We start from the raw sequence: 20,887 nt of genomic DNA, 5'->3' as shown, positions 1-20,887 counted from the left end.
TAGTTAAGGACCAGGATCCAGATCGGGAGCCTATCCTCAATTACCCAGGTTGGCCGATGCAATCACAAGGGTCCTTATCCAAAGAAAGCAAGAGTCAGAGTCCAAGAGGAGGAAGGCAGAGGTTAGAGACGTGCTTTAAATTTGGAGGCAGGAGCCGCAGGCCAAGTAATGTGGGCGGCTAGAGGCTGGAAAAGGCCCGGAAACTCACCCTCGCCCAGAGAGGCCAGACAGAGCACAGCTACCCCCAGCACCTGGGCTTTGACCCATTGAAACTCATTTTTTTTCCTTATAAATTTTATTTATTTATGTTTGGCTGCGTTGGGTCTTCGTTGCTGTGCACGGGCTTTCTCTAGTTGTGGCGCCCAGGGGCTTCTCACTGTGGTGGCTTCTCGGTGCGGAGCACAGGCTCCAGGCGCACGGGCTTCAGTATTTGCAGCACGCAGGCTCAGTAGTTGTGGCTCGTGGGCTCTAGAGAGCAGGCTCAGTAGTTGTGGTGCACGGGCTTCATTGCTCCGCGGCATGTGGGATCTTCCCGGGCCAGGGCTCGTGTCCCCTGCATTGGCAGGAGGATTCTTAACCACTGTGCCACTAGGGAAGTCCCTGAAACTCATTTTTGACTTCCGACCTCCACAACTATATAAAATAATAAATCTGTGTTAAGCTGCTGTTTGTGATCATTTATTACAGCAGCTATAGGTGCCAGAAGCAACTTTTAAGATCCTAATAATCAACTCCAGTAACGTAATTAATAATTTGCCAAGTTACATGAAACTATTTAATTCATCATTCAAAAATTCCAGACTCTGGAAAAAATAACTCTCTTCCCTCTCAGCTTAATTAGATAATTCTCAAAAGTAGGTTCAGCTGTGACTCCAAGGTATTTAAAGATGAATGATCAAGTTATTTCCATCTGGCCACTTAGTTGTTTTCTGTTTTTTTGGTTTTTTCTTTGTTTGTTTGGTTTTTAAGTTTGGGCTTCTATCAATAATCGGGGTTCGATCACAGAAAGCAAACCACTGGGTACGTAACAAGGATCTGACCTTCTGCAATTATGGAAGCTGGTTAAAGGGTCTCTGTAAAGCTATCCTCTTGCTTTCTAACGCTGGAGCCTGACGTCCACAGGGCAGGCAGTCAGAAAGAGAAAAACTGTACATAAAGTGGGTAGAAGGAGGACAGACAAATCCAGAGACAGAGGGGAACCGATGTCAGCTCACCGCCAGGCTCCAAATTTGAGGATGTGGTGTCCTGTGAGAGAAGGTAAAGCACTCTTTGTCAAAGAGCTAAGTCACATCTGGAGCATCTGGGGCGAGAAAAGAGTAGCTCCGGGGAGGCTGGGCCAGCAAGTAACCCGTGCAGGTGAACTCCAACAGCACCTGGGTGCCTTGCATAGTCCTGCTGAGTGTAAACCACCACAGAGCTCTGGCTCCACCCCTCCCTTCCCAATCAGACGCAGAATGTCTTTTGCAGCCCCCACCCCACCCCACCCCCCGCAATGAAAACACACAGAGAGGAGAATTCTGGGAAATGCTGTTCAGCTCACCAGGTCGGCCGGCTCATTACAAAGCCACCAGTGGCTGTGCTCTTACTAGCTGGCATCCCTTGGGGAAAATCCCTTCACTTCATCTGAAAGATGGAAACTGTAATAATTTCGCAGGGACCTTCTTGAGACTTAAAAGAAATAATATATGTTCTAGACACCATGCCTAGAATATAAGACACTCAAATTTTTGTTGAATGAGTTCATTGATCCTTAGATGCTCAAAGAATATACTTTTGGTCTAAATGTACTTCTGGTCGCTCATAAAGATAATTAGCTCTTTGAAATGGTACAAGAATTCTTACATGCAAATTTAAGATTAGTGATAACATCATAAATCTTTTAACTATTTCTGGAGGACAAAAATGTCAGAGGACGTGAAGTTGACTCTGGATTCCACCTCGTACTAGGCACGTGAGCAAGTTAGATGAACATGGTGACTGTGCTGTTAGTGAAAGACAAAAGGGATAGCTCTCACCTCGCAGAGTCGTGTTATCTTAGAAAATGTGGGTACCTGGCACGTAGCAAAGTGTATAATAAAACCCTTCTTTTTCCCCCTCAATAATGAAAGACTATTTTTGTGGGGTCAAATGCAATATGATGTGAAAACATTATTTTTTTAAATTAATTATTATTATTTTTGTTTTTGCGGTACGCGGGCTTCTCACTCTTGTGGTCTCTCCCGTTGCGGAGCACAGGCTCTGGACGCGCAAGCTCAGCAGCCGTGGCTCACGGGCCCAGCCGCTGCGCGGCATGTGGGATCTTCCTAGACCGGGGCACGCACCCGCGTCCCCTACATCGGCAGGCGGACTCTCAACCACTGCGCCACCGGGGAAGCCCAAGGCAGGTGGATTCTTAACCACTACACCACCAGGGAAGTCCCTGTTTTTTTACATTTTTAATTGAAGTATAATTGCCTTACAATATTATATTAGTTTCAGGTGTACAACAATGTGATATTTTTATGCATTACAAAATGGTCCCATGATAAGTCTAGCTGCCATCTGTCACCATACAAAGATTTTGCAATATTATTGAGTAAATTCCCTACGTTGTACATATATTTTGTAAATGGAAGTTTGTACCTCTTAATCTCCCTCACCTATTTCACTCATCCCCCCCAACCCCTCCCCTGTGTTCTCTGTATCTGTGAGTCTGTTTCTGTATTATGTTTGTTCCTTTGTTTTCTTTTTTAGATTCCCAGAATAAACGTTTGCTCATCATCATCATTTTTACTAACGTGTAGAAGACAGCCTGGAAGCAACCTAAATGCTATCCTCTGTGGCGGCATGTTGGTGGCTCTGTTTTCTTCCTGGTGCTTTTCTATGTCTTTAAAATCATCTACAATAAACTTTACATGTTATTTTTGAAGCAACCTTCCCCCCTAATAAAACCCCTTGTCTTATTTTCACAAGCCCTTTCCTTTGACTCCATTTACATAGTTTCCATGGTGCCTTCTGCTCCTCCACATATGAAAAAATACTTAGAATTAGATCCTTTCTGTGTTCCCAAGACCAAGCATGCATCTCACCCTCTCCATATAGTTTTTATCGTTACCCCATCTGTTAGATTCCTCTAGCTCCTCCTTTCCATAAGAGGGACAATTTCTGTCCTAACTCCTATTATGGTAAACAGTAAATGTATCTTGTGAATAGCTGTACTGTAAAATTCAAATATGCTTAGCATAGGGAGAACGTTTTCTTCTAGCCAGTAGGCAGGGCACACCCTGCCAAAATCAACTCTACCTTTTCAGCATCTGATTCAAAGGGCAAATATTTCTCCATGGCTACCCTGTAATCTAAATTTAGACGCTTCAGCAAAAATATCCACGTTTTAAAAATATTTATTTCAAGATTCCAAATAAATGCAATGCCAAGTTTAACAACATCAAAGCACAAGTGTTTTATTAACCAAGGGATGCTCTTCTTTTACTGTTCTTTTGCATTCTTCCCCCTCAAATTTTTATCTTGACATTCACCAAGCCTATGGAAAAGTTGAGAGAACGGTACTAAAGAAACCTTGTATATCCTTTATGTAGTCCGTCAATTGTTAACTTTTTGCCACGCTGCCTTATATTTATTTCACCTGACCCATGTGAAACAAGTCATACACATCATGGCTTTTCATCTCAAATAATTGAATATGTACCTATAACTGGCTGCTCGCCACTCAAAAGCCAATAAAGAGGCAAAGGTGGTGGAAAGGAAAGCTTGCTTTAATTCGGATGCCGGCAACGGGGGACGGGGGAGGGCGGATGCCTGTCAGAAGATCGACTTCCCCCACTGACAATCAGTGGGCAAGAGCTTTTATAGGCTGAGGGAGGGGCTACATGCAGAAACAGCACAGGTAGCTCTGACGGTCATCTTTTTTTTTTCTTTTTTTTAAATTTATTTTTAGTTGCATTGGGTCTTCGTTGCTGCACACAGGCTTTCTCTAGTTGCGGCGAGCGGAGGCTACTCTTTGTTGTGGTGTGTGGGCTCCTCATTGCGGTGGCTTCTCTTGTTGAGAAGCATGGGCTCTAGGTGCGCGGGCTTCAATAATTGTGGCACGCGGGCTTCAATAGTTGTGACTCGAGGGCTCTAGAGCACAGGCTCAGTAGCTGTGGTGCATGGGCTTAGTTGCTGTGCGGCATGTGGGATCTTCCCATAGCAGGGCTCGAACCCGCGTCCCCTGCATTGGTAGGCAGCTTCTTAACCACTGCACCACCAGGGAAGTCCCTGACAGTCACCTTGAAATGGGTCATCAGTGGTCTGATCAGCATCATCTTGATTGTTTTAAGTAGAGTTAGTCTTCAGTTCCAGGGTCGGTTTGTTCCCACTTCCTTGAGGCCAATTCTTGGAACTGTGGCAGCTTATGTCATAGCTACAGTCTCATCATCATGTAGTTAATTCCTTCCACCTGGCAGGGGTTTCATTCTCTATAAGACAGCTCACAGGACATGGCTCAGAATATTATCTGTAGCCCTTAAGAAGGAACTAAAGGTCCTTGACCTTTAGAATTGTTCCTTCCCCAACCTTCTCCCCTACCTTTGGTTTTTTGTTTTTTTTTTTAATTGAAGTATAGTTGATTTACAATATAAGGTAAGTTTCAGGTGTACAGCATAGTGATTCAGTTCTATATATATTCATATTCCTTTTCCATTCTTTTCCATCATAGGTTATTACAAGATTATTTTTTGTTATTTTGTAGTTTTTTAATTTTTTAATTTTAACATCTTTATTGGAGTATAATTGCTTTACAATGGTGTGTTAGTTTCTGCTTTACAACAAAATGAATCAGTTATATATATACATATGTTCCCATATCTCTTCCCTCTTGCGTCTCCCTCCCTCCCACCCTCCCTATCCCACCCCTCCAGGCAGTCACAAAGCACTGAGCTGATCTCCCTGTGCTATGTGGCTGCTTCCCACTAGCTATCTACCTCACGTTTGGTAGCGTACATATGTCCATGCCTCTCTCTCGCTTTGTCACAGCTTACCCTTCCCCCTCCCCATATCCTCAAGTCCATTCTCTAGTAGGTCTGTGTCTTTATTCCTGTTTTACCCCTAGGTTCTCCCCGTGCTAAACAGTAGGTCCTTGTTGTTTATCTATTGTCTCCCACATTTGTTTAGAAATTGACTTTTTGCAAGAGTCCAGGCCATTTGTCTTCTGAACTGTTTCACATTCTGAATTTGCTCAATTATTCTTCATGATTAGATTCAGGCCAAACATTTTGGACAAGATTTTCTCATAGGTGATACCATTTAGTTTTCACTGCTTCATATTAGGAGGGGCACAATATCACTCTGGATATTGTGAGGTGATGCCAAGTTTGATTACATTTTTTTTTAAGATTTAATTTTTTATTTATTTTTGGCTGTGTTGGGTCTTCGTTGCTGAGTGTGGGCTTTCTCTAGTTGTGGCGAGCGGGGGCTACTCTTCGTTGTGGTGCACGGGCTTCGCCTTGTGGTGGCTTCTCTAGTTGCGGAGCACGGGATCTGGGCACGTGGGCTTCAGTAATTGTGGAGCACAGGCTTAGTTGCCCCGAGGCATGTGGGATCTTCCCGGACCGGGATCAAAGCCATGTCCCCTGCATTGGCAGGCAGATTCTTATCTACTGTGCCACCAGGAAGGCCCTGTTTTTTTTTTTAACATAAATAAAATCATGCAATGATTAATTTGCTTGAGATTAAGTACAATTTAATTATTAAATTAATCTGATTCTCTCTCTCTAACAATATTTTGAAAATCTTTGTTTTAGTAGCTCCCCTGTGTTTTTCATTTTTTAAACTGCCCCGCTATTCCATAGGGTGATGTATTAAACACTTGACAAGATCTGGGATGTCTACTCATACAGACTGAATATTTGAGTCCCCCCTGTCCAATATTCCTATACTGAAACTTTACCCCAAGTGTGATGGTCTTAGGCGGTGGGGCTTTGGGGGGTGATTAGGTCATGAGGGTGGAACCCTCATGAATGGGATTAGTGCCCTTATAAAAGAGACCCTGAGAGCTCTCTTGTGCCTTCTACCACCTGACAAAACAGCTAAAAGATATCTGTCTAAGAACCAGGAAGTGGACTCTCAACAGACACCAAATCTGCTAGCACTTTGATCTGGACTTCCAGCCTCCAGAACTCTACTAAATAAATGTTTGTTGTGTAAGCCATCCGGTCTATAGCATTTTGTCATAGCAGCCCAAATGGACTAAGACAACTAGCCCAAATTTTTCTTAATCAAAATCCCAGTGAAAGATGGGAAAAACATTTGCAAATCATGTATCTGATAAGGGATTGCTATGCAGAATATGTAGAGAACTCTTAAAACTTAACAGTAAATAACCTAGAGATTAGTCCAAGGGTTTTTTTCTGCCTCTGGGCTGTACCAACTAGATTATTGCATAATGTTAGGTTATGACATTTACTTCAGCCTCCTATGAGATTTTTTCTTTTCTTATGTTTTAGCAGATCTGTCCCTCCCCCATATTTTAGCTTTCAAAGTTGATTCATGTAAAATAATTTATGTATTAAGTCATGAAGCTAGTATTAAAATGAACTCCCTTGAACACACCATCCAATTAAAGAGTTAGACCATGATCGGGAATTCCCTGGTTGTCCAGTGGTTAGGACTCAGTGCTTTTGAAACCATGCATCTCAGATTGGGACTTGAACCCATGAGTCTGGGACTCGAACCTGGCCAAAACCCACAGTCTTCCAACTGAGATCACACACCTGGTTTCAGGACTTAATGAAGCTCAGGTTCTTGATGTCTCATCACAGAAAGAATTCAATGAAAGACAAAATGATAGGTAAGAAGTGGATTTACTTAGAGAGAAACGCACTCCATAGAGAGAGTGTGGGCCATCTCAGAAGGTGAGAAAGGCACCAGGGTATGGTGTTGTCAGTTTTTATAGTGGTGGGTAATTTCATAGGCTAATGAGTGGGGGGAGTATTCCAGCTATTTTAGGAAGGGGCAGGGATTTCCAGGAATTGGGCCACCACTCACTTTTTGATCATTATGGTCTCCTTAGAACTGTCATGGAGCCTGTGGATGTGTCACTTAGCTTGCTGATGTGTTACAATGAACGTATACTGAGGCTCAAGGTCTAGTGGAAGTCGATTTGTCCACCATCTTGGACCCATTTGGTTCTAATCCTTTTATGTCATGTCCTCAGGCTATGTCATTCTTTCAAAGGTTGTGCCCTGCCCCCTTCCCTCCTGTTTCACTTTTACTGCCAAGGCCCAGGTTCAATCCCTGGTCAGGGAACTAAGATCCCAAAGCTGAGTGGCACAGTGAAAAACCAAGACAAAACAAAACATGATCAACATTGTTGAAGTTAACCTCCCAATCTTATTCCCTGCTTGGCCCCCAGAGGTACCCACTGGCCTGAACTGTATGTTTATCAGACACTGCTTTGGTTTTTAGTTATAAATAGTTTTACTAGGTATATAGGGTTCCTTCCATAGCATACTGTTTAGCATCCTTGGTTCTGAGCTTTGAAAACATGAGATCATATGTAGCTGTATCAGCTGAGATCTCTCCCAAAACAAACATCCACTCTCATGGTTCAAAGGAAAAGATTGTATTGAAGGAGGTACAAGTTGGGGCCTAAGTTGTGGGAACCAAGAAGGACAAGACCAGAGCGGCCTTGCAGAGCAGCCAAAAAAAAAAGAGGACAGAGATCAGGTGGATGGAAGCAAATAAGTGAAAACCTGTGTATGCTTGGTTGAGATTTTCTTTCACTCCATACAGTAGTGTTTCTGTTTCAGCCTTGTTGCATGTGACTGTGGTTCATTCATTTTTAAGAACTGTTTAATATGCTGTTGGATGGATGTACACCATTTATTAACCCATTCTCTTGTGGATGGACGTCTGGACTGTTTCTAGTGTTTTATGGCTATGAACAATGCATGCTGCTATGAAGATTTCTGGGATAGTGGGTGGAGGGCTTTGCCTGCAACCAAGAGTCTCATCGAAGCCGGGAAGAATCCTGGGGTTTTACAACCTTTCCTGGAGCAGAGGTGACCCAATCACTCCAGGGTGGATTCATTAGCAGGACAACTGTTTCTGTTTTTCATTTTGCTAAAATACATATAACACAAAATTTACCATTGTAACCATTTTCAGCGTACAATGCAGTGGCATTAAGTGTGTTCACAGGGCAACTGTTTATTAAAGTAGTAAAATTGAACAGGTAGCTTGCATTATTTTTTTTTTTTTTTTTGCGGTACGCGGGCCTCTCACTGTTGTGGCCTCTCCCATTGCGGAGCACAGGCTCCAGACGCGCAGGCTCAGCGGCCATGGCTCACGGGCCCAGTCGCTCCGCGGCATGTGGGATCTTCCCGGACTGGGGCACGCACCCGTGTCCCCTGCATCGGCAGGCGGACTCTCAACCACTGCGCCACCAGGGAAGCCCTGGTTTTTTTTTTTTTAGCTGGCATTATTGTTAAGCCAAGGTTTCTCCCACAAATTTTACACACATAGTATGTACAAATTTTCAGATTTCTTGATTTATTTATGAGAAAGGTACACACAGTTCTGGGTAGAATTTAGCTGAGAAGAGAATACGAGTTTGGGTTTAAAAAAAAAATCTCTTTTGGGAATTCCCTGATGGTCCAGTGGCTAAAACTCTGTGCTTCCACTGCAGGGGTCACAAGTTCGATCTCTGGTCAGGAAACTAAGATCCTGCAAGCCGTGAAGTGCGGCCAAAAAAAAAAATCTCTTTTAATAGATTTTTTTTTTTTTGAGCAGTTTTAGGTTCACAGCAAAATTGACTGGAAGTTATGGAGAGTTCCCTCTACCTCGTGTCCCCACACATGAATAGCATCCCCTGATATCAGCATCCCTACCAGATGGTACTTTTGTTACAACTGATGATGCTGCACTGACACATCGTTACCATCCAAAGGCCATAGTTTACATTAGGGTTCACCCTTGGTGTTGTACAATCTATATAGGTTTAGACAAATATCTAATGACAGCTATCCATCATTATGGTATCACACAGACCAGTTTCACTGCCCTAGAAGTCCTCTGTGCTTTGCCTGTTCATCCCTTTCTCCTCCACTAAGAGTGCAAGTTCGTATTTTCATGTTTCCTTTCTTTTCCTAAGGGGGCCCCCAAACATGAAAGGTGTGGTGAATGTAAAGGAGGTCTTAGGCTTATGAAGCAGGATGTGATGAAGTTAATTTAGCCAATCCTCTACTGAGAGACACTGGGCTCCTATCAATTTCCGCCATTACTATCAATACAAACATTTCTGCCATTAACATAAAAGAATCTGAAAAAGAATATATGTATAACTGAATCCCCTTGCTTTACACCCGAAATGAAGACAACATTGTAAATCAACTATACTTCAGTAAAAAAAAAAAAAGGAATGAACTGATACATGCAATAACATGGATGAATCTCAATCTCAAAAACATTCCTGAGTGAAAGAAACCTGTTACAAGAGTACATATCACGTGATTCCATTTACATGAAGTTTTAGAATAGGCACAGCTAATCTATGGTGGATAAGGTAAGACTGGAGTGGGAGTAATGATAGAACAGGAAGGGGTGTGAGGGGATTTCTGGGGTGATGATGATTTTCTATATCTTGACTGGGGTTTGGGTTACACAGGTGTGTCTCATCAACAGTACACTTGAGATTTGAACATTTCAGCAGATGCAAATTTCACCTCAAAAGAAAAAAATAGAACCATAAACAAATATTGAACTCTAATTAATTATATGCATGCTGAAGTATTAGGGGGAAGTGTCCTGATGTCTGCAACTGACCTTGAAATAAATGAAGAAAACAAGATGAATTGTTGGTTGCAGGGAGGAACGGGTAGATGAACAGAAAGATATGGAATAAAGCAAGTATAGTGAAAACATCAATTGTAGAATCTAGGTGGTGGGTACATGGGTATTCTCTATAAAATTGTCAACTTTTCTGTATATCTGAAACTATCATAATAAAATGTTGGGACAAAAACTGTACCACAAATTGGGGAAAATAAACTTTTATTGGAAGGTTAAAATTGAGCCATATAAAACTGAAATAAAACTCAAATTCTAGCCATGCAACTTTCTAGCTAGTTGCTTAATTTGTGTCTGCTGCAGTTTTCCCATATATTATGTGGACATGATTCTTCTTTTGTAGGGTTTTGTGAGAATGAAATTAGGTAATATACTTAAAGTATATTAAAAACATAGTGGGTAAACAATGAATGGGTGCTTTTATATTCCTCTTGGTGGCTATAATCTAAGAGTTCAAAGAAGATGGCCCTCGATGCGGATTAGAAAAATCTAAGGAGGCTTCCTAGGAGGTGTGATTTTAAAGAAGAGTAGAATTCAGGCAGAGCAAATCAAGGGCTTTTCTGGTGGAAAAAAAGCCTGAGGAAAGGCCTAGAAACAAGAATGAGTTCACGTGGGCAAGTTTGGTGAGAGGCGAAGACCCTGCATTTTGTTTTTTTCAAAATAAAATTAAAATATCTGCGTATGTCAATCTCCTGATAAAGGAAGACTTGAACAATTTACTAGGCACCCATGAACACTTTCAGGGGCAGGGTCTTTACATGTGAAGTGAAGACAATTTTCAATTCTGTTGTCTGAGAGTAGAATTTTACTGTCTACTGCTTTACAACTTCCTGGAAACAAAATTTCATTCTCTTTACCCTCTTTGCCAAGAGATGCGGGACCTGGCAGGAACTGAAGCTGCCAACAAGAGTCCTTTCTCGGGCTTCCCTGGTGGCGCAGTGGTTGAGAATCCGCCTGCCAATGTTTGGGGAACGAAGATCCCAAATGCCACGTGGTGTGGCCAAAAACAAAAACAAACAAACAAAAAAAAACACGCCCTCCAAGGTGCAAACCATCTCCCCTTTCAGCCTCCTTTGCTGTCTCACTTCCACTCTTGTCCTGTGTAGTAGGCAGAACGATGGCCCCCAAAGGTGTCCATGTCCAAATCCTGGAACCTGTGACTTTGTTACTTTACATAGCAAATGGATTTTGCAGATGGGATGAAGTTACAGATTTGACACAGGGAGATTCTTCTGGATTATCTGGGTGGGTCCAACGTCCTTGTAAAGGGAAGTGAGGCAGGAGGGTCAGAGGCAGAGAAAGATGTGACAGCAGAAACAGCGGACAACGTGATGCAATCGCTGAGGGGCGGCACACAAGCCAAAGAATACAGGCGGCCTCCAGAAGCTGGAAAAGACAAGGAACCAGAATGTCGCCTAGAATCTCCAGAATGAACGCCGTCCTGCTGACACCTTGGTTTTAAGCCCAATGAGACGCATCTCAGATTTCTGACTTCCAGAACTTCAAGGTGATAAACTTATGTGGTTTTAAGCCACCAATGTTGTGGCAATTTGTTCCAGCAGCCAGAGTTAGCTTTTATTTATTTTTATTTTTAAAAATAAATTTATTTATTTTTAGTTTTGGCTATGTCGGGTCTTCGTTGCTGTGCGCGGGCTTTCTCTAGTTGCGGCGAGCGGGGGCTACTCTTCGTTGTGGTGCGCAGGCTTCTCATTGCAGTGGCTTCTCTTGTTGCGGAACACGGGCTGTAGGTGAATGGGCTTCAGTAGTTGTGGCGCGCGGGCTCAGTAGTTGTGGCGCACGGGCTTAGTTGCTCCGTGGCATGTGGGATTTTCCTGCACCAGGGCTCGAACCCGTGTCCCCTGCATTGGCAGGCAGATTCTTAACCACTGCGCCACAAGGGAAGCCCCAGAGTTAGCTTTTAAAAGTATAAACTGGAGCACATTGATCCCCTTTTCAGTGTTTTCCCATCACACTCGGAACAAAACCCAGACTCTTTCTGTGATCTGGCTCCTGCATACCTATTTCTCCTCAGCCCCTACTGCTCTCCCTAACCCTGATTAAGCCTGCCTTTAATTCCTGGACTAAAGCCAGCTAATGTCAACCTCAGGGCCTTTGCGCTTGCTGTTTCTTCTGATCAGAATGCTCTTCCCGCAGACCCTCACATGGTGGGCTCCTTTCCTCTATGTCTCTTCAGAGATGCTGCTGCCCCAGGGCAGCTTTCGCTAAACACCCTCTGCAAAATAACATGGCTCCATTTTCTAGAGTCTTGCCCTCATTTTGTTTTCTTTATAACCTGACTTCCTGAAATTATCTCATGTATGTAGTTTTCATTTGTCTCCTGCTGGCCTCCTCAGAACGTAAGCCCTAACAGTGCAGGGAACTTGCCTGTTCACTGAAGTATCTCTCACCTTACCCAGACACAGGGGCCATCCTAATAACCACATGTTGAATGAGTGCGTGACTCTATCTTCCTGATCACACACCGTTGTTTCACCAGTGAGCCTTCCACTGATAAATCATTTTTCATGCAACATGAGCAAAGAGCTAGATCATCAAGCATATCGGGTCACTGATTATTTTATTTCCGGTGCTTCCTGCCAGAGCTGGGGATAAATCAGCATATAGTCCCCAAACCAGTCATGAAGTAAGTAAAAAAGGACCCTAATTCAAAAATATACCCCCTAGGGGACTTCCCTGGCAGTCCAGTGGTTGGGACTCTATGCTTCCACTGCAGGGGGCCCGGGTTCGATTCCTGTTTGGGAACGGAAGCCATGAAGTGTGGCAAACAAACAAATAACCTCCCCTACATCATGCAGCTGAAGGCTTTTTAAAAAACTTATCTTTGGGCTTCCCTGGTGGCGCAGTGGTTGAGAGTCCGCCTGCCGATGCAGGGGACACGGGTTCGTGCCCCGGTCCGGGAGGATCCCACATGCTGCGGAGCGGCTGGGCCCGTGAGCCCTGGCCGCTGAGCCTGCGAGTCCGGAGCCTGTGCTCCGCAACGGGAGAGGCCACAAGGGTGAGAGGCCCGCGTACCGCAAAAAAAACCAAACCAAACAAACAAAACACTTATCTTTGGATATTCAGATGCCTTGCCTCATCCTCAGACACTTAAGCCCTTTCGCAGCTTTTGGTCTGTCTACATGGAGACTGTAGTTCTCTGTGAAAGGGATTTTCTTCTTGGAGGGATTTAGGGAAGGGTAAAGGAGGGAGGGTGAGCACCGGACTATAAGAGATGTGAATAGATTCTTTACAAGTGACCATCTTCTCCTTGAATGCCCCCTACTCGTCTTTTACGATATTTTTATGGATACTTGAAGATTTCTTTCCAGAGTCTTTCATCCAAAAGGAACTGTGACAGAGCAGATGGTGGAAATGTCCATACTGAAATGCAGAGGGCACACTGCTGTTTAATGGCAAACCGTTGTGAAGTATACTGTTCCTCTTTCCTGCCAAGGCATGTCTCACCAAGGGTTGACTGCAAGATCTTCTTCAGAAACGTCTTCAACTTATCAATAAATTGCTGACGCTGCTGGAATCTGTAACCTCCCATTAGCTGCCACTCCGTTCAGTTGTTCTGAGTCAGGTACCCTTCTCTCCTCAACCTCCATGACCCTGATTCTTGGCCAGTTTGGGGTGGGGTGGAAGGGAGGGGTTAAAATTACCCCGGAGAAGACCTAAAGCTCGGACTTTGTTCAGGACCCCCAGACCCACCAAGGGATTTGTCCAGTTCACCCTGAAGTGGGAACCCCAGCCTCTTGGTCCTTTTTTGAGACTCTCTAGCTCACCTCTAAAAAAAACTGATCTGGACCTGGATTTCTTTTTCTCTCCTTGGTTTCAAAAAGTTTTTTACAAAAGTATTATGGACTGGCTTCAATAAATTCAAATCATATAGACATAAATCAATTCAAAAGTTAAATTCCCTTTCTAACCATTGCTCCCCTCTGCCTTGAAGCCCTCTCTCTGGGGGGAGTAGCCACGGTTAACTGTTTACAAGTGCCCTTATTCCATGCTCATCCAAATACATTCATGAGAACGGCATCATATGCTTTTGCAACTGGCATTTATCACTCACCCACATATTCCGGAACTCCTTCTCTGTCAACATATACAGGTCTATCATATTCTTTTTAGCCAAGTGCTATTCCATAATATGGAACGATGATGATATACTATAATCTATTGTTGGATATTTGGACACTATTACAAATTCTATGACATTGAATTTTCTTGTATGTATATCCTTGTGCAATTGTAATATGAGTAGATTCTTCAAAAGTAAAGTGTTAGGTCAAAGGATGTATTAAACACATTCAGAGAAACAGAATGTGTAATATATATATAGAGATTTATTTAAAGGAATTGGATCGCGCAGTTATGGAGGCTGGCAAGTCCCGAGTCTGCAGTTCAAGTCCCAAGACCATCTGCTGCAGAAAGCCCTCTTGCTCAGGGGAAGTCAGTCTTCCGTTCTACGCAGGTCTTCAACTGATTAGATGAGGCCCAACACATTATGGAAGGCAAGCTGCTTTACTCTAAGTTCACCATTTAAAATGCAAATTTCATTCAAAAACACCTTCAGAGAAACATCTAGAATAATGTTTGACCAGATATCTGGGCACCATGGACCAGCCACATTGGCATATAAAATTAGCCATCACAAAAGATATGTTAATTTAAAATTTTGATAAGTTATTACCAAACTGTGCTCTAAAAAGGTCATTCCAATTTATACTTTGACCCAGCAAGTGTAAAGGCATGCCCTTAAACCCACATCCTTACCAACATGAAATATCATTCTTTTTCATTTTTTAACCAATCAATAGGTGAAGATGGTATCTGTTGTTTTTATTTGCACTCACCTCTAGTGCAGTTAAAACTATTTTTTACAGAAAATAACAAATGTTAACAAGGATGTGGAGAAATTGGAACACTGGTGCACTGCTGGCGGGAATGTAAAATGGTGAAGCCACTGTGGAAAATTGTATGATGATTTCTCAGAAAATTGAACCTAGAATTACCCTACGATCCAGCAATTCCACTGCTGGATATACACTCAAAAGAACTGAAAGCAGAGGTGTAAACAGATATTTGAATACAGATGGTCCCTGACTTACGATGTTTTACTTATGATTTTTGACTTTACAATGGTGTGAAAGTGATACACATTCACAAGTTTGAATTGTGAATTTAGATCTTTTCCCGAGCTAGCAACATGCTGCCTGGTACTCTGTCGTGACGCTGGGCAACAGCAGCCACAGGTCCCAGCCAGCCCTGCAATCACGAGAGTAAACGACCGGACACCAACAACCACTCTGTACCCAGACAACCATTGTTTTCCACTTTCAGTACAGTATTCAATAAATTACAGGAGACAGTCAACACTTTATTACAAAATAGGCTTTGTATTAGACGATTTTGCCCAACTGTAGGCTAATGTAAGTGTTTTGAGCATGTTTAAGGTCAGCTAAGCTAAGCTAGGATGTTCGGTAGGTTAGGTGTATTAAATACACTTTCAACTTAACGATATTTTAAATTTAGGATGGGTTTATCAGGATGTAACTCTACTGTAAGTCGAGGACAATCTGTACTCAAGTTTATAGCAGCGTTATTTACAGTAGCCAAGAGATGGGGGCAACCCAAGTGTCCATCAACAGAAGAATGGATTAAAAAAATGTGTTACATACATAAAATGGAATATTATTCAGCCTTAAAAAGGAAGGAAATTCTGACACATGCCACAACATGGGTGAAACTTTGAAGTTATGCTAAGTGAAATAAGCCCAAAATGACAAATACTACATGATTCCACTTACATGAAGTACTTAGTCAAATCCATATGGACAGAAAGTAGAATGGTGGGTGCCAGGGGCTGGGGGGAGGAGAGAATGGGAAATTATTGTTTAATGGATACAGAGTTTCAATGGGGAAGATGAAAAAGTTCTGGAGATGAATGGTCGCAGAACAATGTAGATGTACTTAATGCCAGAGAACGGTACACTTAAAAATGGTTGAAACAGTAATGTTATGGTATGCGTATTTTCCAATTAAAAATAACTATTTTTAAAATTTATATTTCTTTTGTGAATTGTCTTTTCATATCATTTGCTCTTATTTCTGTTGAGTTTTTTCTTTTTCATATTGACCAAAGGAATTCTTTCTATACTTTGGACATTTAACAGTTTGTTATACGTATTGCAAATATTTTCTCCCTCTCTAACATTTCTCAGATATTTGTTTAAATAACACCAAATAAAAGTTTAAAATATTACAAAATCAAATATGCAGCTTTTCCTTTATGGCTTCAGATTTATTACTTTGTGGAGAAGGTAGGCCTTCTCCATTTCATAATTATAAAACTATTCTATACTTTCAGAGTTTTTCTATATTTAGATTTTTTAATCTATTGGAATTTTTCTTTGTGTGTAGTGCAAGGTAGAGAACCTAATTCACTAGTTGATAGTTTCCTAAATGGATAGCCAATTGGACTGAAACTTTTTTCTGAATGGTCTCTTCCTCAGTGATTTGAAATGCCACATTTATCATAAATTAATCTGTTTTGGACTATTCTGTTTCATTGATCTTTTTGTTTATTTCTGCTCCAAAATCACATTGCTTTTATTTTAATTTTTTAAAATATTTAGTTATTTATTTGGCTGCGCCAGGTCTTAGTTGTGGCATGCGGGATCTTCGATGCCGTGTGTGGGATCTTTAGCTGCGGCATGCAGGATCTTTGTTTTAGCTGTGGCATGCAGGATCTTTGTTTTAGCTGTTGCATGCGGGACCTAGTTTCCCCGACCAGGGATCGAACCCGGGCCCCCTGCATTGGGAGCGTGGAGTCTCAACCACTGGACCACCAGGGAAGTCCCTCACATTGCTGTTATTACTGTAGTTTTATAGGACATTTTGATATCTGGTAGGGCACGGACCCCTTATTCATATTCCTTTATCAAGAACTTCTTGACTAGTCTCACAATTTTCTCTTTCTGATGAACTTTAGAATCAGATTTCCAATTCCTGATGGAAATTCTACTGGCACTCTGATTGGAATTGCATTACATTTTTAGATATAAAGAACTGACCCTCTTAAATATTGACTCTTCTTAGGAACATTGTATTCCTCATCTATTCAGATCTTTCACGTCCTTCAGTCAAGTCATATTTTTCTTTGTAGAGAAAAATGCCCATTTTTAAAAATACATTTATTTATTTATTTATGTTTGGCTGCACTGGGTCTTCGTTGCTGCGTGCGGGCTTTCTCTAGTTGCAGAGAGCGGGGGCTACTCTTCGTTGCGGTGTGCGGGTTTCTCATTGTGGTGGCTTCTCTTGTTGCGGAGCGCGAGCTCTAGGCACGTGGACTTCAGTAGTTGTGGCACGTGGGCTCAGTAGTTGTGGCGCACGGGCTTAGTTGCTCCGCGGCATGTGGGATCTTCCCGGACCAGGGCTCGAACCCGTGTCCCCTGCACTGGCAGGCGGATTCTCAACCACTGCACCAAGCCCCTCTTATTTATCTTTGAAGCCAAAATGAACTAAATATTAAATTCAACTAATTTAATTGAGCTAATATGAATAAAATGTTTTTTTTAGATTTTGGGATAAACAGAGCCTGGATACTTGGCAAAGGAGCACACTGCTCTTCTGAACTTCGGGACTCAAAATGGGTCTTGGCCAGCATCAAAAATGGGCATTTTTCTCTGGGGCTTCCCTGGTGGTGCAGTGGTTAAGACTCTGCCTGCCAATGCAGGGGACACGGGTTCGAGCCCTGGTCTGGGAAGATCCCACATGCCGCAGAGCAACTAAGCCCGTGTGCCACAACTACTGAGCCTGTGCTCTAGAGCCCACGAGCCACAACTACTGAGCCCACGTGCCACAACTACCGAAGCCCCCGCACCTAGAGCCCGTGCTCCGCAACAAGAGAAGCCATTGCAATGAGAAGCCCGCGCACCACAATGAAGACCCAACAACGCAGCCAAAAATAAAATTTAAAAAAAATAAGATAAATAAGAAGTGAAGCAAAAAGTGAGAAATCATGCTACAACAGCTAAGACTGTCTTTAAATATATTTCTTGTGAAAACCCAAATAAGCATTGGTGGAAATTATAATCTTGCATATTTTAATACACAGCCACATCCTTATACAGACACATCCAAGCATGCAAGACTTTCAGCTTTTCCTCTCTATGAATCATGCATACCAGATTAGTGTATTTAAATTTTTTCATACATAACTTGAATGTATCATTAGTTTTCATACATTTTTCAACTTGAATTTTCTCTGGGTAACAAAGTGCTTTCAGAGATATAATATTAACAGAACTTACAGTTATGAATGAAACCTAAAACACAGCAGTAATCTTCACAGTTAAAGATGTAAGGAAACATTGCGGGACTTAACCAACGCCATAGTCTAGTAAGTACCACAGCCAGATCTTATGAGCAAGAGTTCTCATTTACAGCGCTCAACTTAAAGTTAGTTCAATCAAAAGTATTTTCTGGGCTTCCCTGGTGGCGTCCGGAGCCTGTGCTCCGCAACGGGAGAGGCCACAACGGTGAGAGGCCCGCGTAGCGCAAAAAAAAAAAAAAAGGGCCTCTCACCGTTGTGGCCTCTCCCGTTGCGGAGCACAGGCTCCGGACGCGCAGGCTCAGCGGCCATGGCTCACGGGCCCAGCCGCTCCGCGGCATGTGAGATCTTCCCGGACCGGGGCACGAACCCGTGTCCCCTGCATCGGCAGGCGGACTCTCAACCACTGCGCCACCAGGGAAGCCCCCATAAAAGATTTTAAAAGCTGCCTGGGAAACCCATGGAATTTCAGCCTTCCAAGAGACAGAGGGTTCACATAATAGATATCCTTCGTTTAAAAGCTCACTATGGAGAGGAACGAGGTCCTTCTTCTACTTTTAAAGAGTTCCTTTATAAGATTCACTGTCACAGATAAAAGCTAGTAACATTCAAAGATCCCCAGACTTAAATTCATAGAATATTCAGGAAAAGGATTTAAAGAGTGATACTTAGATGTATTCTTTTATAACTTGGCTTTGATGAACTTTTTTTTTACTCACATCTTTTGCACAGATTTTTTATTTTGGTCTCTGGTATTCAATTCTTTAATGCTTCCTATCTAATCTAATGCTATTCAATAAACTTGAGCAAATGTTTTACTTAAAAAAAAGAAATCAATGTGGAATCAGCATCCGAAGGTAATATGTTGATGCTAAAGATGGAACTAGCCACACTGGATTAAAAAGAAAAAGAAAAAAGCAGCTTCTTGTTAAATTGAATCTGCATGTAACTCCCTGACAAAATGCGTAAAAGACCAAAGATAAATTAATAATTTTTACTACCTAGGTAAATATCTGCTTCCTGTGCATTTTGTTCACTTTTAAGTTCCTGTTTATAGATACTGTTTTTAAAATATCCATCCTTATTTGCTTCAAAGTAATAAGGATGGTCTAGATCAGCAATGGTTGGATGGCTTTGGGGACTGGTTGACTAGAATATGGGGACTAAGTATACTGTACTGCTTCTGAGTATGGGTAAAATTATCCTTAATTAAAAAGAAAAACTGTAATGGCCAAATTATGGCACAGCCATACAATGAACAAATAAGCAAACATTAAAACATTTTACAAATAAAGAAAAACCCAAACATATATGAAGAAAATTCAACACGTTGAAAATAATTACTTTCAGCTTCTGGGATTAAATGATTTTACTTTATTTTTGTTTTTTTTTTTTAACAACCCTAAACATTTATGATCTGAAAACCAATTTGTTACTGAGCTGCTTCCCATTATCTATTTAACTCTTCATCACCTATTTAAGCTTAATGTTTTGAAACTCTCAACTGTCTTGCAATTATGTATTTTTACTGCAAACTCATGGAACAACTGTGGACTGTGACAGGCAAATATATATTTAGGATATATCTGTATGCATTAATAGAAATCACCCATATTTTAGTTTCACAATGCTTGTCTTAATGGGGAAAATGTCTAAATGTCTGACAAATTACATTCTTGAAATAAAATAGTATGCAGTGCTTACAAATGCTATGTAAGTATACTCATTAACCTAGGAGAAAGTTCACACAGTATGAGAAAGATTACAAACCAGGATGTAGCAGGAATTCCCTGGCCGGCCAGTGGTTAGGACTCCATGTCGCCACTGCAGGGGGCACGGGTTCAATCCTTGGTCGGGGAACTTGCAAGCCGTGAGGCTCAGCCAAAAAAACAATAACAACAAACCAAAAAACAAACAAACAAAAAAACCCACGGATGTATAATGACACCAATTTTGTAAACTCGTAAAAACACAGAAAAGGATCTGAGAAAAATGCATCTTTAAATAGTTGCCTAGTGAGTGAATTATAATTTCGGGTGTTTTTAGCTTGTCTGTTTCCTGAGTTTTTCCCCCAGTGAGCACGGATTGCCCCTGTACTGAAATCACACACACACACACACACACTTCTCCCTGCCCCTGCCCTCACACTTGCATACACACTTACCAAACACCCAGACAAGACTCCTTTCCCAGGGCCTCCGTGATTATCATGCATCTCTGCATCAGGCACCAGGTTCCATGCCTTAATTCCTGATTAGTCTACATCTGAAAGGTCAAATTCAACCTCAAACAAGCCAAGAGAATGCAGGGTTCTTGCTAACTGCCTTTTCTAGTTAACAAACGAGACTGTCTGATTTGTTAGCATCATTACTAAACAGTTATCTTCCTTGTCCTTCTAGGACATCTGAACTGACCTCCACTCAACCATTCCTATCACTCAGTTCTCATTCAACTAGTTGTTGAAAGGGCAAGAAATTAACTTTTTCTAAGTACTGATGCCAGAAAAGATGCCTCAACGTGTTTTTTGGTTTTTTTTTAAAGTAATTGTTTTCTTTTGACAGCTGAAGAGAACACCCACTTGAGGGCTCATTTTATCATTAAAAAATCATAAAAGGATGCTTAAGGCAAGGATCTAGAAGTACTACATTCCAATTTTCTATAAAAGAGGCAATTTCTTTTAGGTATCAATCTATACAAGAAGTGAAAAAACCTTACCTGTTGTGCTTTTTA

Source organism: Delphinapterus leucas, chromosome 4 (genome assembly GCF_059928025.1).
Source record: "Delphinapterus leucas isolate spDelLeu-1000000601 "Yukka" chromosome 4, BTC_Dleu_Yukka2, whole genome shotgun sequence".
Taxonomy (NCBI): Eukaryota; Metazoa; Chordata; class Mammalia; order Artiodactyla; family Monodontidae; genus Delphinapterus; species Delphinapterus leucas.
This window is presented reverse-complemented; position numbering follows the sequence as displayed.